Consider the following 20,101-nt stretch of genomic DNA (forward strand, 5'->3'; position numbering starts at 1 on the left):
ACACAGTTTGCTATTCCTTTCATGCTACTCAAGTTGTTAACTAGCTTTAGCTGGATGTAGGAAAGGAGAAGAGGAGGAAAAGGATAATGATTACAGTTGTGGTGATTGTTTTAATGCAAAGTCTCTTGCTTTCGTTGTTTTGTAAAAAAAAGAAAGAAAAAACATACATGCAAGTACAGTGGGTCCTTGGTATCTGCTGGGGTTTGGTTCCAGGACCCCTGTGGATACCAAAATCCATGGATGCTTGCATCCCATTAAATTCAATGGCAGAGTAAAATGGTGTCCCTTATATAAAATGGCAAAATCAAGGTTTGGTTTTTGGGTTTTATATATTTATATATATTTGTATATTTTCAAACCATCGATGCTTGAATCCATGATTAAAAAATCTCGATATGGAGGGCTGACTGTAGTCAAAACTGCTAATGGTCTGCCTGCTGATTAAGAGCTATCTCACCTTAATAACAGATCTAGGCTCTTTGTACTAATTGCTACAAACATAACGTATTGTTGAAGTGATTAATCAGTTCAGTTTTATTACAGTAGCCATATTCACCAGTGCCAGCCCCCTTTTATTTCTTGCACTCAAATGCAAAATATCTTTATAAATCATGAGTTTGCTTGTCCATCAGCCTCCTAGATATGTTTGCTGAACTTGTTTATGTGAAGGCATTGGTGTGCATCAAGTCAAGGGTGCAGGTGAGACAAACAACAGCCAGGACAGTGATGGAAAAATACCAGGAGGTAGTTATGACTTGAACTGGAGAAAGTAATCTTTGCTGAAGTACAAAGGGCATAAGGATACACCCAGCTTACACTCACAAATGACAGCAGCAGGAAAGTCTCCTTTAGCACAAAAGGCACCATCTGGATACATGTTTGAAACAGAAGTGATAAAATACAGGCCTCCTTTGGTCCAGGTTTACTTTGTGTGATAACTCAGCAGCTACCTTTTATGGCTGTGCTGTGCACACATGCTACTTATTAGATGTGTGTTAGATAAATACATATCAAAGATGGATTAGTCTTTGTTTAAAAGCCAGTTGGGACAGCCCTTGGCTCTTCATTTTAACCAGCTTGTGAATCATAATACCTCTGAGATATAAACCCAAAGAGCAGGAGAGTTTCATAAAAAGGCATATGAGAACACAATTTAACTTGCAGTGATTTTTGCAGCTAAAGTGAGTGGAAGAGGGTGGTGCAGTGCTGACACTACTCTACTCTCAAATTATAGTGATGTCCTTGAACAAGGACTGTGCAGATCCATTCACCACAAACATCATCACTTCAGATTGGCAGCCAGCCCATTCCCTTAGAGAGAGGAACAGCCATCCAGGGAGAACTACACATTTGCAAAGTAATAATGGTATACATTCTTGTTTGATTCAAAAAATACCAATGTGTGCTTTTCAAACCATTATTTAAATGTGATGGCAATGGTGATGATAACAATAACACTGGTAGCACCTCAAAGGCAAGGTGCAGTGCACTGATTGTGTGGGTTTACAATTTAAAAACACAAGAACATAAGGGAAGGAGAACAGGCTCAAAAAGAAGGAGAGAAGCAGGGTTTGCAGGTCAAAGTCTCAGAAGCAGAGCTTAGTTTCCAAACTGTGTTTAACCAGCTAGAAAAAGAAATGCAGATGGTCCAGATGGTGGGAGATAGGGTGTTCCAGAGGGACCCATGCTTCCATGCTCACTTCTTGGGTTTTGCAATAAAAACATAAATAACATTTCAGAGGCTAGAGTATTTTCCAAAAAGAAGCATCTAGGTCTGTGAGGATCGGCTGGGATCTTCCAACAAACAACTTTGACCAATTACTTGAAACAAGCTATGCTTGTCATTCAGAGGAACTGTTCTGGATAGTGAACAGCATCACAAAAACTCCAGTCTCCTGGAGAACATGGTAGCTGACTGCCTCTTGCTTGCAAGGCATTCTGTAGATGAGATCTGTCACCACACTGCTGATTCAGAAGCCCCTTTATCTACAACAGGGATGGGGCACTTGAAGCCACCTCCAGCCTTCTTGGGATCCTAGCCTGGTCTTCTGGCCTTCAGCAGATGGCCACAACCATGAACACCTTCATTTGATGGTTTACCCAGTTTTTACATACTTTTTTCTAATTCTCACCTAAGGCTTAATTATTCATAATACTGAAATACACCTTTAGCCCTGCTTGTCACCAGAATGCAGCACCCAAGAATTTCTCTAAAACTGAATTGAGCCCTCAGGCTGAAAGAGGTTGCCCATCCTCGATCTACAGTATCAGAAACTGAGATATTCTCACCCACTGTCAACGATAATTCCTTGGACGAGTTGCAGCTACTATAGCCCAAGGCCCAGATTCTTGAATCTGTCTACCTGTCACACTGGATTCTTGAATGATTCATTTCAACCTGATTCCAGCTTGGGTTTGGAGCTGAAACTACACTGGCTGAGTTAGTCACAGCTTGGCTACATATATTTCTCTTTTTCCTCAGATCCTTATGAGGTGTTAAGAGCCCTGGGAGAAAGCGATAGGGTGAATAAGGTCTAATAAACTGATGCTCACTGGAGACAAAGCAGAAATATTTGGGGCAAGTGTGCCAATCATTTTGTGAATGGATAAATTCACAAAATCCATCTTATACCTTCTTTGGAAGCCTTCAAAAGGGCATTGAAGACGGATCTCTTCAGCGGGCCTATCCAACGGATCTCCTCTAATCTGATTTTGAACATCTGAATATGACTCGATTCTTACGACTGTGAGCAATACTGTAACAACTCTTCCCCTTTTTATTTTTGATTGATGTATTTTGTATTAACTATGTATTTTATGATGTTTTTACTGCTGTAATCCCGCTTCGATCCGAAGGGAGAAGCAGAAGATATAAATAAAATTTATTATTATTATTATTATTATTATTATTATTATTCTCTTGAAAGCAGATATGCATGCTGGGAGTTACTGCCTGCCATATGATGGAAGAACTTGAATAGAGGATATAACAAAATATTTCTTGATATCATTTAATCAATCTGAAAAGCATCACACGGACCTAGTCAACTGCAGTTCCTCATCTCAGTGTCAAATGATTATTAATTACACTTATATCCCTCTTTGCCTCCAAGGGAGCTCAAAGTATCATATCCAGTTCCTCCCCACTACTTTATGCCCAAGAAACCTTTCAGTAGGTCAGGAAGAGTGGCTGGCCCAAGATTACCCCATGAATTCCAAGGCTCAGTGGGAACTAAGCATTGTATTGCCCAAATACCTGTCAAACACTTCATTATATCCCTACTTACCAGTTTGACATTAGAAGCTTCCCAATGCCACCTAGATGCATTAAAAAGAAAGGCTTGTAGGAAACCTCAGGAGTATTCTAAACTTCAATAACATGACTGTCCTGAGTAACCTTAGATCCCAAGACAACCCTGTACATGCATGTACATGCATACACGTATTATATTAAAATGGAGTAACTTTTCTGTTGCGGAGAATTCAGTTGAAAAAGGAAGGTTTTCCTGGGGGCAGGATTTTCACTGCCCATACTCCATCTCCCAACTTGGCAGATCATATTGACTTGTGGAGACCAGTGTGGTGTAATGGCTTGAATGCTGAACTAGGATTCCAGAAGACCAGAGTTCAACTCTCTGCTCCACCATGTAAACCCACTGGTTTGCCTTGGGCAAGTCCCACTCTCTCAGCCTCTGAAGAAAGCAAACTCCCTCTAAATAAATTTTGCCAAGAAAAACCCATGATAGGTTTGCCTTAGCGCTGTCTTAAACTGGAAACAACTTGAAGGAACACACCAGTATTGATTTGTGAGGGGGCTCTGACAGCCTTTTGCCTTTCCTGTTGTGACCTTCTTTCACACAAGTTTTTCGGTTAATAGCTTACTACATCACTCTTAAGAAATTATTGTTGTACTTTAGATAGCATGAATTTTCTTTGATGCAGGTTAATTACTTGCTTTTAAGATGTAATGCTTTTCTGTTCTCCAAACTATTTGCTGCTTTTAGATTTCATATACTGTACTTTACTGTGGGTTTGAAGTGTAGTAATTAGCTTGCTAGCCTGACATCTTGTCAGAAAGGATACTAAGGGTTTGTTAATGTCATGCCATCTGACAATTTTATTCCAGCCAACTTTATTTTGACAACTGGGAGAAAAAGAACCATGTAACTTGCATACCCTGCAAGAGCAGCTTATTTGTAAAAGGGGGAATTAAATAAGGAAGATGCTAAAATATGCTACTAAGAGGAGACACCATTTTGACTTTGATCCCTGCTGGCTTCTAAATGCTTAACATGATTACACATCTGGATAAATATCCTTGTAATGTTTATCCTTCAAATCAAATGTTACATCAGGTAGGGAACCTTCAGCAAGAAATGATAGGAACTGTTGTTCAGAAACATCCAGATGTCACTGGTTTCCCAATCCTTTTACATGGAACAAGAGAAATAGGGCAAGGAATACAATTTATACAGACCACTTGCAAAATCAGTGCACACACAGAAATCTATTTATATGTATGGTGCTCTGTCTTACTTTTAATAACATAACCCACTTTACTTTGCGAGAGTTTCTCTGCTTTTTGCTATACCAGTCTTTCAAAGAGAAAAATTCATTCTTGTGACCTCAAAGATATCTTTAACAAATGTGGTATATCATGTTTTGTCATTAAATGCTCCCAAAATCAATAGACTAAAAAGGAAGAATTAAGGTTATGCAAAGAGAAAGACTAGTATCCATTCTAACCAGTTACTATCATTCATTGAGAATCAGAAAATCAGGCACTTTCAAATGGGAGTATTTTGTTTATGGGGCAACATTCCCAGAATAGTATCAACCAGTGTGGCCTGTCATTAGATTTTCATTTCACAAATGCATGATAAACTGACATCTTTCCCTGTTTTTACTAACAGTACAATAACTCACTGATCTAAACAAGCTCCTCATGTTCAAGTTGCTATCCTATGCATTCCCTTACATGAAAGTAAGTCCCACTTCATGAAAAAGGAGTAAGCAAGCATACCACAATCACCAGTAAGAAGTTAACATTTATGGTAGCTTTAAACCAAAGAAATAAAGCATTTCATAAGAACATTATTTTCTGTGGATGAGATGTTGAACAGTAGGGAATATGTTGTACTGTAGCAGAATAAGGCAACTGCTTGAGATAAAGCAGAAGGGATTTGTTTCAACAGAAACTCCTTCAAGTAATTCTTCCCCCCGCCCCACCATTGCAAACCCACATGGCACAACCTCTCAACTCAGAAGTCCTCAGCTCTCCAGAGAGCAGTTGGGGACACACAAAGTGCTACAGTTCATTGAAGGGGAAGAGAAAGACCAAGCTGCCTTCCACCTGTGCAATCACTGGATACAACTCTAGGATTTAAGTCATCTTCTATACTTTACTAAGATTTTTTTATCCTCGTTCAAGATGAACTGAGATACAATTTAATCTAGAATGACTTCCTTTCGCAATTTTTTTTAAAATAAAAGAACTGAACTATAAGAACAATAAAAGTTAATGAAATTCATATGTTAGTATTGCACATGAGTCTTTTTTGAGATAATGTTTTATCAAGCTGAGGTATTCATCACTGTTCCTATCTAAAATTTTCATTTAATGCATTTTCACAATTCTCAGGTAAGGTTGCCATAATAAATGCAGCATCAACAGAAGCTGAACTACAACCCCACCATCACCACACACACACACACTTGTTAATGATGAAAATGATGATATTTATTTATATTCCACCTTTTCTCCAGAAACGGGATTCAAGGCAACTTACAAAACTCAAAACCAATGCATATGAACACATAGCTAAAACATATTAAAAGCCACAGTTAAAAAGTAACTAAGGCTCTCGGTACATACCGTCAATAAGTGACGTAGCAGGGCCGCTTCTAGGGTTAGGGACCGCACTGCAGCCGCACGGTCCGTAACCCTAGAACGTAATGGCTGCGTAACAATTGGTGCCGTCATTGTTACATAAGTGCCGCGCAGCATCCACACGTTGCCGCACAGTGCTTATGTAACAAGTGCAACAGTGGGAAGGGTCAGATAAGGCTTTGCCTTGTCTCAATCCTGGGACAAGCCCTCCCTTATCTGACCCTTCTCTCTGCTTAAGGAAGTGGAGGAGGTGAAAGTGTAACACCGGGTTTCCCTTCGACAAGTCTCTCTCTCTTCCTTCTCTCACCTACAAAGTGGAAGAGTCCTGCTAGTGAAACCTTGATACTATCTTTTCTTGTTGTTCTTCAGCAGCTTCAGGCTGTTCTATTTTGCTTGTCAGGAAAGGACAAAGAGGTGGCTGTTTTTGTCATTCAGCACCTAGATAGGAATACTAGAGCCAATCTCTCCAAAACATAAATCAGAAAAGGGGAAGCCCATGAGAAAGAGGTGCACTGGTGTATGGAAAGAAAAATGCTGCCTTGTTTTCTATTCCTGTTAGGACCCCGTGGTCAAAACTCAGCCAGCAGAGATGTCCCTTCCCATCCTTGCTAACATTTCTTCACAGTACTAGAGGAAAATCTCACCTCTTGATTTTTGTTTGTTTGTTTGTTTTGGGTTTGCCTGTCTGCCAACTGTTGAAGTCCTTGAGGGAAGCGGGGCAAGGTTAGGTGAACTTTCATTAATTAATTAGGGTCTTGATTCAGAACAATTACTGATTTCTTTCTAGATGCTGATTTGATTAGGATGATGATGATGATGATGATGATGATGATGATGATGATGATGATGATGATGAACTGAAATGTGCAATACAACAATGTTAAATGTCAAAATGGGGGGGGGGGGGTATTGTTGATAATCCGCTCAATCCAATTCCATATGCTTTTGTCCAGGTTTTGTGGAAGATAATTACTGCAACCCTACCTAAAGTGTGTCATGCTTCCTAGGTTATAAACAGCACTTTGTATTGTGATTGGAGACAGGCTGGCAGCCTGTGGAGCTGCTGCAACAAACATATTGTGTGTTTCCTGTAACCACCCTCAGTCACCAGTCTGTCTGAAGCACTTTGGGCCAGCTAAAGTTTCTGAGTGTTTTTCAAAGATAGCCCTACATAAGACATATAGCTTCGATTATCTATTTTGATTATCTACTTCTCTTGTTTTTAGTTTTAAGTAAAATAAAAACAAGAGAAGGTGGTAAGCCAGTCAGTCACTCATATGAATATATTAGCAAGGCTTAGCTTAGAGTTCTTATTTAGGGAAGATAATTGTAATTACCCATTGATAAAGGTTGTGCATTTGTAGTTTCATATTTAAAACTCAATTTCTCCAGCGTAGTAATCAGGGATATAATTTAATTGCAATTTCTTATTTACTTTAATATATATTAGTTGTTCAAAACCTTTCCTAGAAAATGAAAATCAACATTAAAATTTGTTTCCTAAGTAAATATATAACAGATACAAATTAAATTTTGATTATAGATTCAAGGCAACGTCTTACTCGGTAAGTGATATTCTTCATAAACAACTTGCTGCAAAGCATCTGAAGTGGACCCAGAACTATAAGTATTATGTTCCTACTTGTCTTACAAGCTACAACAAAATTACACTGAAGTTTTTAAAAATGGCTTGTATCTGGCCTTGATTATAAACACATCACTTGAGAGTGAAACTCATTAATTTCTGTGGTTGTGATAATACTTATTTCCAGGAAAATGTTATTTTAGTCAATGAAGCAAACTGAGGAAAAGCATTCCAAATATGTGTTCCCCTCTTTAATGGGAAATTCAAAGTGCAGGAAAGAACTTGTTTGAGAATTATATAAGCGATTCTACATGAGGGATCAGCAAGCAGTGAACCATAATTCAACACAGGTCTTTATCACTCAAAATTCACTAGCTGTTATGTGTGGCATGCTGCTAAGCATAGGCAACAATCCCTCTGTCTTTTCTCAGGGTTCAGCAGTATAATGGCAGGAAAGGGGGAAGGCTGAGCAAAGTAGGGTAAAACACTAATGTCTTATGGGGCAATAGGACTCAACCTGTAATATTGGGTAGGAGAATTCCCCCTTTCTGGCCACAAACCGCTTGCAGCACAGACACATATAAAATGAGAATATGCCCAACATGCCCTCTTCTGTGCAGTATGTTGCATATAAGACTCGTATAGATTCCCTTTTCACCCTATAGCGCAAATAGCCAGATCACAAGTGCTAAGCCTCTTCCTTGCTGCCTTCCTTCTCCATCCTTGTCATGTTAATATCACATTCCATGGCAAGGAAGAATGTAAACTTTTACACTCTGAAAGAAACAGTTCTAGCCATTGCAAAAGCAACAGCAGTAGTGGTAAAAATGGCAAAACCAAAGTGCACCCATACTTTCGTATATTGTGAAGGCTCTTGAGCCAGCTACTCAAGGTAGAATGAGAGCCAGTGCATAGAATACAGTTTAGAGGTGGTAAAAGAGTGGTACTCAAAGCATTCCTATTCAGGCAAACATCTCATCATTCTGCAGTTTTAAGTACTGCCATGCAGCCACAGCAAAGACAGGGTTTGTTGATTTGTTTTCATTTTCAGCTGCATACCTTCACCGTGAGTGCAGATTTCTACATGTACTTTTGTAAAAGGTGAGAAAAATTAGTTTACCTAGCAATCAGGTTTTATCCTACTCTTAAAGTCTTCTCGGTGTCTGGGAATGATGTAGACTTGAGTCGGAGGGGAGGCGGGAAGATAAGAAATTAATTAAATGGAGAAAGGCATGTGTGCATCACAATTAGGAGAACAATAACCACACAATGCACCAATTCAGCTCCAACAATAATCAAAAACAAGAAATAGAACTTAGCCCAGTGACAAAAGAAAACAGGATCAATAAAGCTAACCACTCCCTTGTTTCATGTTCCAAAAAGAAGGAATGGCTGTATAGGAGGCAACCAGCATAAAAAGCCACTGTGCTCTATCACATGCCCCTGGCTTGGCTAAAGAGTCAAGCCCCAATTATCCTGGTCTCTAATCATGTAGACCATCAAATGCGTACCTTCCCTTACTGCTTAGGTCAGGGGTAGGCAACCTTTTTGAGCCGGGGGCCGGGTTGGTGTCCCTCAGGCGACTGGGGGGCCGAAGCCGGGGGGTGGAGCTTCAACCCTCTGGGGCGGGGCCACGTGCGGGGGGTGGAGCTTCCACCCTCCGGGGCGGGGCCGTGTGCCGGGGGCGGAGCTTCCACCCTCCGGGGCGGGGCTGCGTACCGGGGGCGGAGCCTCCACCCTCCGGGGGCCAGGCCTCCCCACCTTTGCTGGCCCCTGATGGGGCCCCAGGCCCCGTCAGAGACCGGCAAAAAAGCTGGTGGGGGCCACCAGCGCTGGAGGGCCCCCTGGAGGGCCCCAGCGACAGCACCGGGCCTCCCAGAGGCCCCCTGCCGTCCCTCGGAGCCCTCCTGGAGGGCCCCAGGGACGGAAAAGGGTCCCCCAGAGGCCCCCTGCCGCCCTCGGAGCCCTCCTGGAGGGCCCCAGGGACGGCAGCAGGCCCCCTGCCGCCCTCGGAGCCCTCCTGGAGGGCCCCAGGGACGGCAGCGGGCCACCCAGAGGCCCCCTGCCGCCCTTGGAGCCCTCCTGGAGGGCCCCAGGGACGGCAGCGGGCCACCCAGAGGCCCCCTGCCGCCCTCGGAGCCCTCCTGGAGGGCCCCAGGGACGGAAAAGGGTCCCCCAGAGGCCCCCTGCCGCCCTCGGAGCCCTCCTGGAGGGCCCCAGGGACGGAAAAGGGTCCCCCAGAGGCCCCCTGCCGCCCTCGGAGCCCTCCTGGAGGGCCCCAGGGACGGCAGCAGGCCCCCTGCCGCCCTCGGAGCCCTCCTGGAGGGCCCCAGGGACGGAAAAGGGTCCCCCAGAGGCCCCCTGCCGCCCTCGGAGCCCTCCTGGAGGGCCCCAGGGACAGCAGCAGGCCCCCTGCCGCCCTCGGAGCCCTCCTGGAGGGCCCCAGGGACGGCAGCGGGCCACCCAGAGGCCCCCTGCCGCCCTCGGAGCCCTCCTGGAGGGCCCCAGGGACGGAAAAGGGTCCCCCAGAGGCCCCCTGCCGCCCTCGGAGCCCTCCTGGAGGGCCCCAGGGACGGCAGCGGGCCACCCAGAGGCCCCCTGCCGCCCTCGGAGCCCTCCTGGAGGGCCCCAGGGACGGCAGCGGGCCACCCAGAGGCCCCCTGCCGCCCTCGGAGCCCTCCTGGAGGGCCCCAGGGACGGCAGCGGGCCACCCAGAGGCCCCCTGCCGCCCTCGGAGCCCTCCTGGAGGGCCCCAGGGACGGCAGCGGGCCACCCAGAGGCCCCCTGCCGCCCTCGGAGCCCTCCTGGAGGGCCCCAGGGACGGCAGCGGGCCACCCAGAGGCCCCCTGCCGCCCTCGGAGCCCTCCTGGAGGGCCCCAGGGACGGCAGCAGGCCCCCTGCCGCCCTCGGAGCCCTCCTGGAGGGCCCCAGGGACGGCAGCGGGCCACCCAGAGGCCCCCTGCCGCCCTCGGAGCCCTCCTGGAGGGCCCCAGGGACGGCAGCGGGCCACCCAGAGGCCCCCTGCCGCCCTCGGAGCCCTCCTGGAGGGCCCCAGGGACGGCAGCGGGCCTCTCAAAGGCCCGCCGCCGCTGCCGCCGCGGCTGCCCATCGCGGCTTTTCGCCGCTCTGGGCGCCGCCATTTTGGGCGGCAAAATGGCGGCGAAGTCTCGCGCGACCTCCCCCAAGGTCGCGCGAGATTTCGCCGCCATTTTGGGTGAAAAAATGGCGGCGCCCATAGCCCCAGAGGCCGCTCTGGGCGCCGCCATTTTTTCAGCTAAAATGGCCGCGAAGTCTCGCGCGACCTCGAGGGAGGTCGCGCGAGACTTCGCCGCCATTTTGCCGCCCAAAATGGCGGCGCCCAGAGCGGCGAAACGCCGCGACGGGCGGCCGCCGCGGCGGCGGCGGCAAGGGGAGGCAGGGGCCGGTCGCCAGGCCTCCGCGGGCCGCATCCGGCCCGCGGGCCGGAGGTTGCCGACCCCTGGCTTAGGTCATGTCCGAAATATTTTTAACAACCAAATTGCTGGTCTAACTTTATCCTAGCTCTTCCAGTGTACAGTGGAGACAGGCTGCTGAGCAGACCTTAATCCATGCTTCAGGCCCATTGCCTAACACATTTGTAGGCCCCATACAGACAGGCCAAAATAAAGCTGCTTCGGGTCACTTTAGAGTTATGCTGTTTAAATGATGCATGCGTCCTAAGAGTCTGGAAGCCGTGTCAAAGCCATGATCCAGTCCTAAGGACAGGAGTGCAGCTTTGGCACAGCTTCCAAACTCTTAGGATGCATGCAACATTTAAACAGCATACCTCCAAAGTGATCTGAAGCAGCTTTATTTTGGCAGTTTGTATGGGGCCGTAGTTTCTGTAAACATGTTAGGTAATGGGCTTGAGGTATGGATTGAGGTCTACTCAGCAGCCTGTCCCCACAGTACATTGGAGAAGTTTTCTAAAGCTTTTGAAAAGCTTTAGGACCTTTCCACCTCAAGCTTGTTACCTAATATATTTGCTGTTTCCCTCTGAGAATTTCCCCTCCTAACTTTGTGCACATCTTCTTTCAATTTATTGAAATACACCCTTACATACACACCACCACCACTTTTTTCTATTAAAGTTGGTTCCCAGACCTGAGACTCAGCTTGAGACTTGAAAGTACATACTTTAGACTTGACTTGAAACTTGGGAGTAAAAGACTTAAATACATCACAGGTGGATGATATGGCAGACAAAAGCTATATCAGTGGCACTCAAGCCTTTTATCCTTTACATCTACATGCAGATGTTGCCCCCCCCCCCATTAAACATAGTATATGAATAAAAATATTTTGTTTATTTAGTGTGCATATTTTTATCCACACATTCATGTATATTCATATTTTATTCTTTTACAAAGAAATAACATTGTTCAAATTGGAAGAATTTTATTTAAGTAAATTCAATATTTAAAAACATGTGTACATTTTTAAAATTTGGGAAGAGGAGGAGGAGGAGCAGCATTCAGAGCCTGCAAATATTGTGCCTCCCCTTGAGCAACTCTCACACAACCGGGGGGGCCTACCCCACTGTTTGAGAACCACTGAGCTCTATGAACAAGTCCCTGTTGGCCTAGTAGGCAAGACATGGCACAGTGGGAAGTGTAGAGGAGAAGGAATGCAAGGATTCATTTTGAAAAACCTGAATGTCAGATCAATGTGCCATGCCACACAAGGGTCCAACTGGTAGTTGCTACTTCAATGGCAGGACGGACCTCAAATGTATCAGCCCTGTGACACTATTTTATCCCAGGCAAATCTGGCATGCACAACAGCTTTACAGAGCCATTATCCTCCCTGACACCTTCATGTGTTTGTATATGCCTTCAATTCACCTGTTGACTTATTACTATACATTAAGGTGAGGAGGGAAGCCACAGGAAAGTTTGTTAGCAAGCTGCTAGAGGATGGCACCGCTCTGAATCTCTACTTGCTATCTCCTTCTCCAAAGCTGGCCAGTGGCTCCCTTTTAGTAGTGTGATAAAATCATGCTAGGTTGTAACCTGAACTTTAAAGGAAGTATCCAAGGCCTTATACAGACAGGCCAAAATAAAGCTGCTTCGAGTCACTTTGGAGGTATGGTGTTTCAATGATACATGCGTCCTAAGAGTCCGGAAGCCACACCAAAGCCACGCTCCAGTCCTAAGGGCCCAAGTTACTGAAATTGTTTAGGTGGTTAGGTTGTTAGAGTTGGGAACCTTGGACAGCTAATTTAAAGCTTGGACTAAAACTTGGAGTAGATTTACCATCCCAGTGAAATGGAAGCCACCAGACTCTACTGACCTGAAAGTAAAAACATTTGTCAGCCAAAGCTCAACACTTAAAATGTTACGATATGTTGACTAATTCTGATTCTGTTTTGGCTTTGCGTCAGGATTCATTATACAGAATTGAAAAGAAACCAAAATATACTCCAAACTGAAGAAGTATTTTTATTATCTTTTAATTATTGTGATTACTGTAATTAGAGCTTATTGCTTAGTAGGGAAAAAAATACCATCTCTCATTTCCCTTTGGGTCATAAATACCTCTCATGCATTTTTATTAACCAAGTATTACTGCCTGTTTTTTTTAAGCTTTACAAAATGAATATGAGCTATTATCACTTTTATTGAAATTGTTTACTTAGGGTCCAAACAGATAGGCCAAAATAAAGCTACTTCGGGTCACTTCGAGGTATGCTGTTTAAATGATGCATGCATCCTAAGAGGCCGGAAGCCACACCAAAGCCATGCTCCAGTCCTAAAGACTGGAGCGCAGCTTTGGCTCAGCTTCTGGCCTCTTAAGATATGTGTGTCATTTAAACAGCATATCTCCAAAGTGACCCGAAGTTGCTTTATTTTGGCCTGTCCGTTCGGGCCCTTAGATTACAACTGTACTCTTAAAATAGACATTGTGAGATTAACAAGAACTGCTGCAGGATTTTATACATGAGACTGGGTAACTATGGCCTAAATTTTATTATACTGAAATTGTTATAAAAACAGAGATAAATAGAAGTTTAGACATATAAACCCAATGTAATTCACAGGGTAACCTTGTGTCATTGTCAGATCTTAGCCATTCACTCAAAACCACAAGGTTGCGAGTTCAAGACCAGCAAAAGGGCCCAAGCTCGACTCAGGCTTGCATCCTTCCGAGGAGGGAGCTAAAATGAGTACCCAGACTGTTGGGGGCAAATTAGCTTACTTGCTAATTAGCTTACTTGCTGTTCACCGCTATGATCTTTGGAATAGCGGTATATAAATAAAACAAATTATTATTATTATTATTATCTTAGATAATCTGTTTTGGTTTCATAGCAATTTGTATTGCTGTTTGTTTAATGATTTTAGATCTGTAAGAAATGCATATCAATATATGTCTATCCTCATTAATTCAACATTTTTTTCAACAAGACCTTTTTTTTTTTTACACAAAGCATGTGTCAAAACTTTCTTTTGTGGTCACTGCTTGTATCATACCAATATGGAGAAAAAAAACATACAGCAGAAGGTCTGGTTTGTTAGCACTTAAATATAAACGTAATAAGTATGGTAGTATAAAGTGTTCATTCTTTAGAGTTCCTTGCTATTTTTCTTTTAAAGAAATTAGTATAAACTGCAAATGGCTAGGCTTGTTCATAAATCAATATGCATGTTTGCGTGTGTTTCTCCTTATATATTTATTTATTTATTTTTGTGCACAGCTTTACCTAATTTACAAAGTTTTGCAAGCATTGTTAATATAATAGGGTTTTGTACCTTAGCTTTACTAATGCTTGAATTTCTATACACAGTTCTAATATTTCAGATTTTGATAACATGTTTCGAGTACTCAAGTTCATTTCCTATTGTTATTCCCTGAGAGTGGCGTAGTGAAGTTCAATTAAACTGCACACTAGACAAATATTTCTCCCATCACTAATAACCACTTCACACAAGAGTGGCCAGAGTTTACAGTTTTCTGATAAGGTAGGTTTCAGAGGGCTGCACTCTTTGATCTGACAATAGCAATAAGGATTGCCCCTTACCTGATTTTTTTAGAGACACTGGTATTGTATTCCTGATTTACTTGGGATTCAATTTATTTTAAAACATAATTACAGACTCTTAATTTCAGTCATATTCTTTTCCTATAAATCCTGTTTAATCTAGGTTGAAGAATGAAGAATCTTCTCCATAAATATCATTTATAACTCCCATCCCAACAAAGTGCTCATGAACAAAATGTTCACTGGATTTTTCCTTGATCTAAGTGTGCTTTGCACTTAGGATACGAATAATATTTTGTTCTTCCAATGATGGGAAAAAACCTCATCTACTGTTCACTATGTTCAGTGAGGTCTTACTATTGGACTGACACATGGAAGGACAAGCATGTAAATCAAGTCATCACTATCTGTCTCAACACAGCCTGTATTAATCCAATCCATTCTTATTTTTTATAGAGCTTGATCTCTATTCCCTTAGATGCGGGAAAGGGGAAGGGCCTGCTCAAAGATTTTACCACTTCAGATTAAAACCAGAGTGAGCAACAAAGGAAAGCCTTTCCCCAATTCGTTTCAACTGGAACTTTCATTTTCAGTTGCCCCACTTCAGGAAGCTTAGTCATACAGTATGTGCTCTGCATACAGAAAGCCCAAAACTCAACAGTGCCTTAAGTGACAAGGATTAGGAAGATCTCTGCCTGATACCTTGGCAAACCACTGCTGGTCAGAGTCGGAAATACCACACTAAATGACCAATGGTCTGACAGTTGAACTAGCTGCATGCATTAATGTCTAGGTCACAACAAAGACAATGTTGTCCATGAGGATTTCTTTATTTGTTAGATTTGCATCCATGGGTGAGGTACAAGATGGCAGAGAAGAGCAACAGGGAAGTAGTGTTAAATTCTACATATGAGAATAATCCAAATTGGCAAATTGGTCCATGTGTATATTCCTGGGTGTGGTACACAAGCATACTGAAAATTGCCAGCTTGCTCTGTAAACAACTGAGCAGTGTCCTAGTCTTGTTTGTGTGGTACCCAAGGATAATTGCTAAAATATAGACAGAACAAACAACGACACCATAGAGAATAGTATTAGATAGTGAACAGTTTTAACAATTTGACATTTTTAGGCTATATTAAAAGTTTCATTAACCCATTCTGCCAATCAGCACACTCATGCCACTATTTTCTGTGATAAGTGTTTGCCCATTGTCTTTGGGTGAAATGTAGGATGGCTTCATATTTTCTTCCAGCTGATATGTCAGTATAAAAACAGTACTTTAGCTGTGGTCATTGTACCATATACTGTATTTAGGCCTAAGAGCAAATTGAATGCCTCGGGTACCTGAAAGCAGTTTACCATTCTGAAGTACACATGCCGATAACTTAAAGCCAATGTCTGGCTGAAGACTAATAGTCTGATGGCATATAGAGAGGGACATAGTTATGTCATTGTAGACTTACAGGTATTCCTCTCTTTAATTACACATTGCACATTATTTCACTTCCTTCAAAATGTGGCAGACTGTGTTTGGGGTCATTCTGCTGAGATTCTCCATACTCTATTGCTTCCAGTTCTGTGACAAGTTGTCCAGATTGAAAGAAAGCAGAGGCCCTGGGTGCTTTATATCACCCAGTTGTAGCAGATAGCCCTCTGGCATCCCCGATCTTCCAGACCAAGAGATCTCTGAGAAAGTTTCTGCTAGAACTATCTACCAATTCCCTCCTCTGATCAGCAACTACAATAACACTGGGAACAGAATACCCAGAGGACTCCTGGGTCGGGCCTCTGGAGAATAATATGAAAACAAATACTTTACCAATATTGTTGTTTATTTTTGATAGGACTCTTCAGTGAAAAGACTCATATATATGTCCTCTCTAAAATCTTTGTAGGCATCTATGCTTACATTTGTTTTAGTAGTTGATCCAGTTCTCACTAAGCAACTTCCGTTTGCTTTATTACAAACAACTACACAATTAAAAAAAGACTGCTGTCTTAAAGAAAATGTGGAAATTATTATTATTATTATTATTATTATTATTATTATTTGTACCCAGCCTTTTCAGGGGGAATCAAGGTGGATTACAGCATAAAAAACATATAATACAATAAAAATAAGTATCAAATACAATTTAAACAAGTCCCTTTCCCTACCCCCATCCCAATCATAAAACGGATTTATCTTCTGAAGATACTTTATAGGCAAGAGGGGTGTTAGCTCCAACCTCCTTAGTTTTCCTTGAAAACTTGGCATTAAACTATATTCTTGAGCTTTGATATCATCCATGCCTAATAACTTTTATATGCTACAGTGCATATGAAGTGGTGTCAACAGTAACCAAACTGAATTGAATATATAGGTACCATGTTTTCATATATGTGTGTGTGTACACACACACACACACACACACACACCATTTGTTTACAAGGACAGGGGAAAGTATAAGTAACACCAATAAAAGTATAACATACTTCCTCTGCTATTACAATGGCATTCCTCTGGCATCCCCTGCTGAAGTCAGAACTACCAGCATTCTATTAAATTGCTTAACTATAACTATAATTGTGAAGTAATTGCTCTCATGCTTCACCTTTACTAAATTCAAGAGAGCATGACTTTAAATTGTCCAACTGCAATTAACACTGTACAAAGCCAGACAGAACCAGCAACAACACATGCTTTTCACAAATAATGATAAAGGCTACTGTGAGATCCCACCAGACTAATAAAAAGGACACATACATTTGAACCAACAACTGTACATATAATTATGCTATTGTTACAAATCATCTGAATAATCCCACATCAAACTCAAATGCGAAAATATGTAAGACTATCCAAATTATTGTTGTTTGCATTTTTAAACATGCTGTATATTCAGTGCATCTGTTAAAACCCAACCAATTTCAGAACTATAACATTAATCGGATTCATGAAATGTTTAAAAGTCAGAGCTGTGCTCTGCAATTCACAACTTTCTTCAAGCTGGAGGAAACTGGGACATGACTGCAAAAAATACTCCTTGTACAAAGTAACACCAAGCTTTGCATGGGCTGCTTGCTCACTTCTAAAACATTGTACATCAGGAAAAGAAACATGAAAATTAGCTTTGTTCTCTAATATTGTAATAGCCGAACAGTGAACTACTGAGACTCTTTGCCAATACTATTCTAGGCATACATTTTAATGTAGCTGTGCTGCAGTTGCTCCTCTCTAATATGCTTGCCAATTATTCCTTGAGGATACTTGGATAGGCCCAAAATAAAGAAATGGCAGAAGATAAACTATACGAAGAATGGTATGCAGAGTAAAGATAATTGATTTTTTTTTTTTTTCAAATACACTGGTAGAAGTGCTCTCTTGTCTCGAATTGGAGAAGGCAGCTTTAACAGTACTGCTGTTTAAATAAATGCATACTGCCAAAGCTTAGGCTTCTGGCCTTTATTTGTACGCACCACAAAAAGTAGCCTATGGCATAATGGACAATTTAATGAGACATAATATGAGTTGAATATGAATTCCTACCTTAGGTAAGGCCTACCTAAAGCTAAACCAAAACACACACACACACACACACGCACACACACACAAAGTATCCATAACTGTCAATGAAGACAAAAGAAATGCTTTCGCATTATCAAAGAAGTGTTTATATGTAGATAATGGACAGCTAAATTACTCACAATTTAGTTAATACAGAGCTAGACAGCTAATTTATTCATTTCATATGTCAGAATTATAATTCATCATAGTTAACATGCTGAGAGTTCTGAAACAGTACTGTATAACTTATACTATGCATTTTATTGTCATGTTCTTAAAACAGACATGGCAGACTACAAACGCATCAAAAGTTCAGTCACCGCATTTCCCCGAAAACAAGACACTGTCTGATATTTATTTTTCCTCAAGGAGACACACTATGGCTTATTTTCAGGGGGTGTCTTATTTTTATTAAGTATGGTGCAACAATCTACATTTACTCAAATATAGTTAAGTCGTCTTCTTCTGGAACGTTGCCATAACTCTCCAAACACGAAATTCCAGCCTGGATTTCTTGCGACTCCATTTCCTTTAGAACCATTGGCCCCAATATTTCCGCTCCCTTCTTCGCCAGGCCTATCGCTATGTCTTATTTTTGGGGTATGGCTTATACTGCGCAAATGCTTAGAAATCCTGCTACGGCTTATTTTATGGGTATGTCTTATTTTTGAGGAGACAGAGTATGTATTTGGGCACAAGCAAAGTTTCAGCTTTCTGATACACTAATCATCTGACAGCAACAATCAATACTGAAGAGCTCAGCTACTACATTTCATTGAGACTGGCGGTTTGTTATGACTGGTGCATTACACCCTGAGACAGCATTAACTTTGCTTGTATGACATTCAGTACCATGGACAGCACCAAGACCCTTACTATATGCAGAGCAGCACTGAGAATTACAGCACCTTGGACAGCGACAAGTAAGTGCAGGACTGAGCTGTCTTTCCACCTCTCTAAACTGCAAGGTTTTACACTTTCAATAAAACACTGCTGAGAAACTGCCTCTCAACAGTGGCACAAACCAGGCCCTCCTTTTCCTAGAACACCAACAACAGGACTCATTTTGTCAGACTCCTTTCAAGAAGTTGCAAGGCTGAAGTAGTGCATGGATCCGAAAAGGGTTTTAATGGTCACCGCTCTGTGTATAAATATGCACCACCTACTAGATGAAATATTCCAATTGTCTTTAACAATTTATAACTTTAAACCTGGTTTCTTGGCAAGCAAATACCAAGAGTTATTCTTGTTTCAGAAGGGTGCAAAGTAGCTACAAAATTCCAATTTCGCCCCCTTTCGATGCTCTAATTTTTATTTTTAAAAAGCAAACAAGACAAGCCGAAAGAACCTGCAACAAATCCAGTTCACTAGGCAAACATACTGCGAGCCCAAGTATAATTGCTCAGAACTGAAGTCGGGGTTCCTTTACATGTTCGCAATCAGGCTCTGGGGCTTTTCTTTTCTTTTTAATTCTGTAGTTTACTCTTGCATTTAAAAAAATGCATCCCATGAATTTCAGTGGCACTCACTCAATTCAGGATTGCAACTTACACTGCCCACTGCAGCAACAACACTTTTTGCAAGGCTCAAGGAGCTGTGGCTAAGGTGAAAGGAGTGCCATCAACCCTACTCAAAGGGCAAGGAAGTGGTCACTGAGCAAGCTCCTACCAACACCTCCCCTCCTGAGTTTAGGGCAGAGTCTACTTGCAGCAGATACACTTTGGAGCTCACTCCAACTACAGCCCACGTAAACCACTGAGAAGGAGAAGGAGAGCCACCTGGGACCCGGTCCTTTCCTCCTTGACTCAAGCCCCACAGCCTCAAGGACCCCCCAGAGACTTAAGGAGCTTTGATCCCTTAGCTTCCCAGAATCACTTTAAATCCCGGCATGCAAACAGGGCTGCCCTCCAGAAAGCCTCTGAAAGCTTTTGACCAACTGAACTGAAGCAAGAAGCAGAGATCTTTACTCTGGAGTGAGCCATGTTCTTCCATAGAGAAGCTGCCACCCCACAATGAAGGAACCACCGCCATCGCATGCACCTTCCTGACCCAGCTGAGCATCTCAAGCAACGACAG

The 20,101-nt window shown here is 42.6% G+C and overlaps 1 protein-coding gene across 1 annotated transcript in view; it reads right to left on the reverse strand.

Moving 5' to 3' along the window:
- The window catches only part of LOC149319202 (NALCN channel auxiliary factor 1-like), a 449,646-nt gene that overhangs the window by 427,987 nt on the left and 1,558 nt on the right, over nucleotides 1–20,101 (reverse strand). The gene's annotated exons all lie outside the window — the stretch shown is intronic.

The sequence above is a fragment of the Sceloporus occidentalis genome, unplaced genomic scaffold (assembly GCF_023333645.1).
Source record: "Sceloporus occidentalis isolate IW3139 unplaced genomic scaffold, rSceOcc1.0.p SCAF_2, whole genome shotgun sequence".
Classification (NCBI taxonomy): Eukaryota; Metazoa; Chordata; class Lepidosauria; order Squamata; family Phrynosomatidae; genus Sceloporus; species Sceloporus occidentalis.